The sequence below is a fragment of the Canis lupus genome, chromosome 24 (genome assembly GCF_048164855.1).
Source record: "Canis lupus baileyi chromosome 24, mCanLup2.hap1, whole genome shotgun sequence".
NCBI classification, from domain to species: domain Eukaryota; kingdom Metazoa; phylum Chordata; class Mammalia; order Carnivora; family Canidae; genus Canis; species Canis lupus.
The window spans coordinates 42595001-42605541 of NC_132861.1; positions in this window are offsets into that span (position 1 = coordinate 42595001).

The window sequence follows — 10541 nt, forward strand, 5'->3', positions numbered from 1 at the left end:
GAGAGAGAGACTAAATTATTTCTCCCTAAGGCTAGAAACAAGGCAAGGATGCCAACTCTATTCAACTATAAATGCTAAAAGCTCTGGTGGTTGTAATCAGCAGAAAAAGGAAATAAAAAGTATACACAGTGAAAAGGAAGAAATAAAACTGCTCCTGCCTTCAGAATATGTAATTGTCTATGTAGAGCCTAGAGCTTAGGAATTACAAGATTGCAGATACAAGGTCAACATGTAGAAATCAAATGCATTTCTATACACTGGTTATGAGAATATGAGCATTGAAATTAAAAATACAATGCCATTTAAATTTATTCAAGAAATGAAACACTGAGCTGTAAATCTAACTAAACATACACAGGACTTGTAGCCGAAAATTCAAAATACAGAAGAAAGAAGTCAAAGAAACTCTAAATAAATTAAGAGACATACTGTGCTCTTGAATTAGAAGGCTCAACATGGTAAAAATGTCAGTTCTCCTCAAATTTGTATATAGGTTTAACACAGTTCCTGTAAAAATCCCAACAAGTTTTCTGTTTTTTTCTTTCTTTTTTCTTTCTTTTTTTTTTTTTGTAGATATAGACAAGATTATTGTAAAATTTTACAAGGAAAGGCAAAGGAACTAGGATGGCTAAAAAATTGTAGTAGAAAGCAATCCACTGGAATTCAAGACTTAGCATGTTGTTACATGAATTAAGACTATGTGGTATGGGTGAAAGAATAATAGATCAATGGGACAGAATCGAGAAACCAGAAATAGCCCTGAAAGAGTATGTGCAACTGACTTTTAACAAGGCTGCAAAAGCAATTCAATGGAAGAAAGACAGTCTTTTCAACAAATAGTGCTGGAACATTTAAACTTTCCTATGTTAAAAAAAAAAAAAAAAAAGAAATGGACCTTGACCAAGTCTCACACCATATACAAAAACTAACTTATAATGAATCTCAGACTGAAATGTAAAATATAACTAAAACCATAACACTTTTAGTTCAAAACATAGGACTAAACATTTGGTATCTAGGGCTAAGGATAAGTTCTTAGACTTGGCAAATGCACAATCTATAAAGAGAAAATTTGACAAATCACATTGAATTTAAAATGTTTTGCTCTGAGAAAGACCCTGGTAAGAGAATGAAGACATGCTATACACTGGGAGAAAATATTTGCAAAACAGATATCTGACAAAAGACTAGTATCTAGAATATATTTTTAAATTTTATTTATTTATTCATGAGAGACACAGAGAAAGGGGCGGGGGGGGGGGGCGGCAGAGACACAGGCAGAGGAAGAAGCAGGCTCCATGCAGGGAGCCTGATGTGGGACTTGATCCCAGGTCTCCAGGATCAAGCCCTGGGCTGAAGGCAGCTAAACCACTGAGCCACCCGGGCTGCCCTAGAATATATTTTTAAAATCCCCCAAAAGTTAACTATAAAACAAACAAACAGAGGAGCCTGGGTAGCTTAGTTGGTTAGGTTTCTGCCTTCAGCTCAAGTCATGATCTCAGGGTCCTGGGATGGAGCCCCGTGTCAGCGGGCTCCCTGCTCAGCGAAGAGTCTGCTTCTCCCTCTGCCTCTGCCTTCACTCTCTCTCTGTCTCATATGAATAAATAAAATCTTGGGGATCTCTGGGTGGCTCAGCAGTTTAGCACCTGCCTTCGGCCCAGGGCATGATACTAGAGTCCTGGGATGGGGTCCCACATCAGGCTCCCTGCATGGAGCCTGCTTCTCCCACTGCTTATGTCTTTGCCTCTCTCTCTCTCTCTCTCTCATGAATAAATAAATAAAATCTTTAAAAATATAAATAAATAAAATCTTAACAAATAAACTAAAATTCTGCTAAAACTTGGGCAAAAGACAGAAACAGACATTTCACTGAACAGGATTTACTGATGACAAGCACATGAAAAGATGTTCAACCTTATTATCCATTAGAGAAATGCAAATTAAAACCACAACAAGATTTCACTGTACACCTATCAGAATGGCTAAAATAAAAAATACTGACAGACTGAGTGCTGGTGAGGCTGCAGAGAAAATGAGTCGCTCATCATTTATCCATTGCTGGTAGGAATGGAAAATGTAAAAATCACTCTGGAAGTAGTTTGGCAGTTTCTTTAAAAACTAAGTATGCTAGAGACACATGACCCAGCAATTTCACTTTGAGTATTTTTCTCAGAGATAGATGAAGTTTTATGTTCATACAGCATCCTTACATGAATGTTTATAGCAGGTTTGTTCATAATAATAAAAAACTTGAAACAACACAGGCATCCTTCAGTGCGTGAATGGTTAAACAAGTAGGTACATCCATACCATGGAATGCTACTCAGAAATAAAAAGAAGAACAAGCTATTAATACAGGCCAAAGCCTAGGTGACTCTCCAGAGAATTACACTGAGTGGAAAAAAGCAATTTCAATGTTACAGCTTCATATGATTGTATTTATATGACATACTTGAAATAACAAAATTAAAGAAATGGAGAAGAGTTGTCAGGGAGGGGCTGGGAGCAGGAGGGAAATGGGTGTACATATAAAACAACAACATGAGAGATCCTTGTGGTTATGGAAGTATTGTGTAGCTTGCCTGTACATAGGTGAATATCCTAGTTGTGATGCTGCACGCTAGGTCTTGCAACATGTTACTACTGGGGCAAATTGGTGTTGGAGGAAGTCATGGAGAGCATATGGCTGTTGGTTGATCTGCCAGCTGGACCCAGGCAATAAGAGCCTCTTCACTCTCTCCACACCCTTGCGATGTATTGCACTTTGTCTTCCTTGTGCTAGAAAGTGCCCCCATGGACCAGGCCTTGAGATTGGAATGTGTTGTTGAGGCCATCTGGATGGATGTGCTGAACCCTGTTAGGACCTCAATATAAACTTTTTTTAAAGATTTTATTTATTTATTCATGAGAGACACAGAGATAGAGAGAGAGAGAGAGAGAGAGGCAGAGACACAGGCAGAGGGAGAAGCAGGCTCCATGCAGGGAGCCCGATGTGGGACTTGATCCCGGGTCTCCAGGATCACGCCCTGTGCAGAAGGCAGATAGATGCCCAACCGCTGAGCCACCTAGGCATCCCAATATAAATTTTTAAGATTCTGGAGATGAGTTTGGATATCTACTCCTTCTGCAGCCAGGCAGGACAAGCTTCATAAGTGAGTTCCTTGCTTATTAAAAATGTCATCTACCAATTTGGAATGGCCTGCTACTTTCTTTAGTCTCTTTGTCCTCTGTATATGTTGGCTGGTTCCAGATTGCACCCAAAAAGCTCCATGGGGTATTAAGGTGTGAATGAACAATTTGATAAAGGGTATATGGGCTCTCTTTTCTTTCTTACAGCAACATGTGAAGTGACAATTACATAAAAAGTTTAATTTAAAAAATAAAAAGAATTTTTAAAAATATCTTCTGGTATATTCCATGGGGTAACTAGTATAGAACCTATAAACAAATTTAGAGCTTTTTCTCTAGATTTTACTGTTTCCACTGAAGAAAGAAAATGATTGCCTTCTAAGTGATCATAATCAATGGCAATTTAGGGATAAGTAGAAGCAGAAAAAGGGAGAGAAGGAGGGTCGGGGGGAGGGAAGGAGAGAGACTGGTGCAAAGGCATCTCAGCCATAGTGGAAAAAAGAGATGTGCTATCATGACTTTGCCAACTAATGAAACATTTTTGAATATCTTTTAAAGGCTTTCCACTTTACCGTAAGTCTTGAACAAAATAATTTTGGACTGTTTTGTTGGAACAGGTCTCTGTAAGATCAGCTTCACTGTATATGAACCTGTAGATCACAAGACTCATCAGAGAGGCAGAGTGAGAGGTCAAGTGTGCACACTGCACCACCACATTAGTATTCTAATTTTACTTGCATTTCACTCTATTATATTTTTCTGATCTAGCTTTTGTGATCAGTTTTTCGTGCTGCCATAACAAATTACTATGAATTTAGTGGCTTACAATAACTAAAAAATATTATCTTACAGTACTGGCAGTTAGAAATTAGGTATTGGGGCAGCCTCGGTGGCTCAGCGGTTTAGCACCGCCTTCAGCCTAGGGCTTGATCCTGAAGACCCGGGATCAAGTCTCACATTGGGCTCCCTACATGGATCCCGCTTCTCCCTCTGCCTGTGTTTCTGCCCCTCTCTTTCTCTCTGTGTCTCTCATGAATAAATAAATAAAATAAAAAGGAATTAGATATTGGTCTCATCAGGCTAAAATCAAGGGCCCTGCATGCTTCATTCTGTTCTGGAGGTTCTGGAGGAGAATCTATTTCCTGGCCATTGAGGTTGTTGGTAGAACTCAGTTCTTTATCATCATGGGGCCAAGGGCCTCCTTTCCCTTTAGCTGTAAACTCAAGGCTGTTCCCAATTCCAGAGGCTGCCAAATTTCATGGGTTATGGCTCTCTCCCTCTATCTTAAAGCCAGTGCTGATGGGTCATATCCTTATTATATGCCATCTCTCTGGGCCATAATTCTAGCAATTTTCCAGAACTCACATGGTTAGACTGGGCCACCTGATAATCCAGAATAAGTTTCCTCAACTCAAAGTCTTCAACCTCATCACATCTGTCAGCTGGTTTTGACCATGTAAGGTAACAGAGTCATAGGCTTTTTGGCAATTGGGGTATGAATGAATTTGGTACCTTTTACTGAATGTTTGGGGAACATATTTCTCAAAGGGGAACATTTAAGTTTATGCCAGGTCAGAAAGAGCTAGAAGTGCAGAGATGTAGGGGAAAGAGCTTAGCCAACAGGCAGAAGCAACAGTTACTGAAATTGTTCCTGGAATTTGTAGCACATTTTCATCATTGTGTTGGCTATCCCTCTTTCCCATGTAGGACTTGGCCGTCTAAAGCTTGCATGTCACAATTCATTCTCAGGTTGTGTACAAAAGCAAAGCCAAATCTAAGAAGTGAGCATCATAATATTTTCTTCTCCTCCTCCCACTCTCCTGTGAGTTTCTTCATGTCCTCATGACTCTCTGTACTGACTGTACCCATCACTGATTAACACTGAGGGTTTTTTTTCCCCAAGATACGTGACAGGCATGATATATATTCCCCATTTAAAAATAAAGAAAAAGTTAAAGGATCAGGAGAAAAAGATCACTGCTGCAGAGAAGTGGTTCAGTCTATAACGTACACATCACACATTAGGGTACAGTACTTGTAAAGAAACAAGGAAAATATCTATGTGCATTCAAAGCCCTAAAAATTTGATTACTGAGATTCAGTCTTAATTTACAAAGCACAAGAGAACATTCTTGTGTTTTGCCATTGCAATGATCACTGCACCCTTCAAAACAATGAAGCAATGAAGTTTCAAATAAATTAACGTGAGATATTTGAAACTTTTTGTACATCATGTAAAACAGTTGGGAAATTTAGATTTTAAAAAAGCAAATGGAGAATATGGCATCATGGAACTCTCCAAAATATTAGTTTGACTAAAATTTTCCTTTTCGTTTTCTTAGGTTTGCCAGGCTTTTCAACTCTGGTACCTGTGGCATGGCTCTCCAAAATGTAGGCTTCTACCAATTATGGGAGCAGCAAGAGGGAGGTGCCATTAGCATATGGTTCGAGATGGTGGCCATCAGAATTTGAACTCCTAAGGGTGTGGGCAGACACTGTACTTCTAATGTGAAATCAGTTGGTTTGGTTCAGATTTCTGGAACAAGTCTGAGGAACTAGAATGTAAGGATTTGGAAGTTTCGGATCCAAGATTCAATGGTAGTCATAGAATTTTAGGGGTATTGTGCAGGACCTGCCGGATTCCTAAGAGTGCATGAAATGACCAATATCTGCTCATATTGGCATTAAGCAAGGGACCTACTTAGCTTCAAGGATATAGATATGGAAGGGAGAAGTGGGATGTGAGGTTTATCCAGCAGCTTAAGGAGTTTGGAAGTCAAGGGTCAGTAATGAACTCAGAAGCAGCAAAGAAATGGGAAGAAGTACCCAGAGAGCCCCACTGTGGCCACTTTTTCTGAAAGCTTCTTAGTATCCCTCCCTGTTGTCTGCAGCAGCATTGGTGATGTTGATAAACTCAACAAGACACATCTCCATCCACCTTCCACTTTATCAGTAAATAGCTGAACACATTAACTTACTGTCCTTAGAGTCACACTCCTTAAAAGGAGGATCTTTTCGGCTTGCTACATCCCAAGTAGAAAAACTTGTTACTTTTTAAAGAAAAAAAAATATGAACTTGATAAAAAGAACTAATTGATTTTTTTAAAATGTTAAAGATAGTTATTCCTGGATGGTGGGACTGTAGGAAATCTATTTTCTTCTGTGCATTGATCTGTGCATTCGAAACATTTTCCTTAACTGATATTACTTTGTTAATCAGAAGAGACCAATAAACATTTTAATGCAAACATAAAGAAAATAATAAGTAAAAGACTATGGATCTACTTTATAGGATGACCAAGTTCTGCTCCTCAGACACACAGGCTAAGTAACCACACAGTTTAGTTCTAAAACTGAGGAGTTGTCTGACCCCTACCCCAAGACTAGTGGTTGCCACCTCCTGGAAGCATGACCTGTGTATGGTTCAGTGTCCTCCTGCTATAGATGAACTAACTAAGCAGGAGGCCCCTGGGAAGCAGCAAATTGAGAAGAGGCCTGGTCAACAACCACAGCAGACCAAGATGACACAAAATAAGAAGCTTCTGGCAATTCTTGCATCTCCATGCCTTTGCTCCCCATTAGCATGTCCTACTTCTGTCATTAGTTAGGTCTTTGACTCAATGCCTTTTGAAGGCCAGAAATGTGATTAAGATTCTCATGAGTCTAAAGTCATGATGTCAGCAGGGCTTGTCTTTCTCAAGGATCCAGGGGAGAATCTGAATCCATTCCCTGTCTCTTCCAGACATTAGAAGTTGCCAGCTTTCCCCGGTTTGTGGTCGCGTGACTCCAGTGTCTGCTTTTGCTGTCACATCACCTTTTCCTCCCCTTGACCTTCTTGCCTCTGTCTCATGAGAATCCAGGGATTACATTTTGAGCCCACCCAGATAATCCAGAATAATCTTTCCATCTCAAGGTCCTTAATTAACTCCTATCTGTAAAGTCCCTTTTGCCACAGCAGCAGCATAGTCATAGGTTCTGCCACAGTTTATTTACATAGAATTTATTATAATTGAAAAAATAAAAATAAACTTAAAACTATAACTATAGAATTTATTATAATTTTAAAAATAGAACTAAAATACATATTTGCATATTTGAGGCATTTCTCGAAGTTCTGGAAAGGGAGAACATGGCACCCGACAATAGCTTCTACGTTACCTGGGAGAACTCATAAGCTGTTGCGTTAATGTACTACAAGGGCTGCATTTCCTCCAGGTACGAGTGCTTCCCATAGAAACACAATAATGGTGCTGCAGATATTGTGGATTTGTGACATCTTTTCAATGCAGCTCATTCTTTCTTGAATAACATCCTCAAGCAGAGTAGAGGTGGTTTAATATATGTTAGCCAAAGATGCTGCCGCCATCGAGATTCAGCAAGAACAATTTGCTGTCTTATTGTTCTTCACATCTACAGTCCTGTTACCTTGCCATACTTTCTAAGCCATGTGCAATGAACAGGAATTTTTAAAATTACTGTAGCCACTAAGCACTTAGAGCAGCCTCTCTCATAGCACATTCGTATGTAAGCGGAAAGGGAGCCATAGCAAAGAATGATAACTTTATTGCTGGGGATGAATTTTTTAATTTAAATGTTAATTTCAGTAATAAAAATGCTTAGTGATATCAATATTAAAATAATCCAGAATCCAATCCATTTTTTGATAATATTTTATATTCATTACAGCATTTGATAGCTAAAGCTATTGTTTTAGTCTCTCATCCAATATGAGTTTACCAGTGCCCAATATGTGCAAATACATTGTACTTGGTATGGGGGATACACCAGTGAACAAGGAAGTCATGATTCATTTCCCTATGGAGCTTGTGTCCTAGTTTGAAGTGCAAACAAACAAACCAAAACAAACAATAATCCAATAAACATCTGTATATACAAATAAATCTATTAATAAAAGTCTTATTACTAAAACTCTTTCCATACTCTCCCAGGTTGAAAACAAATTAGGTTGCTAGGATTATTAAAGGAAGGCATTAAAATACAACGCTTAATTTTTTTCATCCAATAGGCATGAAATTAAATCTTGCTGTGTGTTCATTCTTGCGAGATACCTATCTTAACTTTTAGCTCCATTTTTGATGGTTCCATTTTAAAGAGAAGGCTGCTTCACCAAAGATTCCCAAACCTCAAACGGCTACCTCCTCCCAACCTTCTACCTCTCAGAAAAGGATACCATGGTTACCTACTAGCCTGCTAATTCAAGATAACAACCTAATGGGCATCCCTGAGCCTCACTCTCTCTCTTCTTTGTCCTTTATATTCACGGATAGGGGGTAGTCAGTGAGCCAGGAGGCTCAGGAGAGGGGGATATGCCAAACTGTTGATAATGCCAACACTGTGTCCATGATTTCTTATAGCTCTGGGGTTAGTGTGCTGGAGACATTTACTATGGCTATGAGGGCTATGCAGGTAGGAAAAGCCCCATGTGTCTCTTATTTCAAGGAATTGCAACAGGATGAGTAGGTAGGAAACTGAACTAGGATTAGAGACTTCAAAGAGGTAGCTCAACACACATGTCTAGAAAAGAGTTTAAAGAAGAGATTGATGGAAAGGAAGTAGAGTTGGAAGCAAAGTAGGCAGAAACAACTGATGAGGTGCAAGCGCATATAGCGAGAGCACTTGGTGTATAATTCAGAGAACATCAAAGATGAGTGGCTGAAGGAGGACACACAGACCCTCTAGAGGTGGAGGACTGTATTCTAGTACAGAATTTTTCATTTGTCCCCTGATTTTCCTCCTCATCAAATGGGTGTTAAAAGCACTATTTATCCTAAAGAACTGCTCTGTAGGTATTAGATAAAATTATCAGAGGCAATGATATTTGCAAAGCACTTTGTATAAGGTTGGTGTCCAATTGTCACCAGAGGTGGAATTACTGTGATGCTAGTAAATCTTAGGCTTTGGAAACTCTCAGACTGACAAGCCTTTATGAATCCTTGCAGAGGTCTTTGTAATGTGTTTAAGTCAGATTTTCGACAAAATTGTGAAAATAAAATATTTTAAGTGCAATTTTTGAAGTCCTCTATTTCTTTGAACTCTGATGACCTTCCTCTACATTTCCCTTTGTTTCAGAGTATGCTTAGTGCAGCAGTTGGGAAGAACTTGAAAAAAGAAAAAAAGAAAACAATCTCAGAAATATATGAGGCTTGGGGATCCCTGGGTGGCTCAGCAGTTTAGCGCCTGCCTTTGGCCCAGGGCATGATCCTGGAGTCCTGGAATCGAGTCCCACATCGGGCTCCCGGTGTGGAGCCTGCTTCTCCCTCCTCCTGTGTCTCTCTCTCTCTCTCTCTCTCTCTCTCTCTATGTCTATCATAAATAAATAAATAAATAAATAAATAAATAAATAAATAAATATTTTTAAAAAAGAAATATACGAGGCTCAAAGGAAAATAGATTCCCAGAGAAATGTATTTATTTACTTTATTATTATTTTAAAGATTTTATTTATTTATTCACACAGAGAGAGGCAGAGACATAGGCAGAGGGAGAAGCAGGCTCCCTGTGAGAAGCCTGATGTGGGACTTGATCCCAGACCCTGGGATCCTGACCTGAGCCAAAGGCAGATGCTCAATCACTGAACCACCCAGGTGCCCTACCAAGGAAAATTTCATAAGGCATATTGAGGAAAAGTAGGAAAAGAGCCATGAGAATGAAAATTAGATAAAAGGAGCAACATAAGAGACCAGAGAAAAAGTGATTATGAGGGAAGCCAGGAAAAGATATTCCAACATACATGAAATTGGAGTCCTTGAAGAAGAAAAGTGAGCAAACAAATATAAAGCATCATAACTAATATGTTCTAATATAGTTTATACTCCAACAAAACATTTTTGGAAATAGGATCTAGAAAGAGTTCATTTGAGAAAATTGGCTTGGCAATAAACTGACTTTTCTTAGCAAAACTGTTAGTTCTCAAGGACCTTTTTTTTTTTAACCCCAGAGTCTTCAGGCAATAAATCGCACACACACACACACACACACACACACACACACACAACCAAAAACAACAACAAGAACAACAACAACAACAACAAAAAGACTACAAATGTCAGAAAATTAGGCTGGCATTTGACTTCTTAAGAACTGAATGTAGAGGGATCCCTGGGTGGCGCAGCGGTTTGGTGCCTGCCTTTGGCCCAGGGCGCGATCCTGGAGACCCGGGATCGAATCCCACGTCGGGCTCCCGGTGCATGGAGCCTGCTTCTCCCTCTGCCTGTGTCTCTGCCTCTCTCTCTCTCTCTCTCTCTCTCTCTCTCTCTGTGACTATCACAAATAAATAAATGAAATTTAAAAAAAAAAAAAAAAAGGTATTTGTCTTTAAAAAAAAAAAAAAAAAAAAAGAACTGAATGTAGAGCCAGGGGACAGTAGAGCAGCATTCTCAAGAAACACAAAA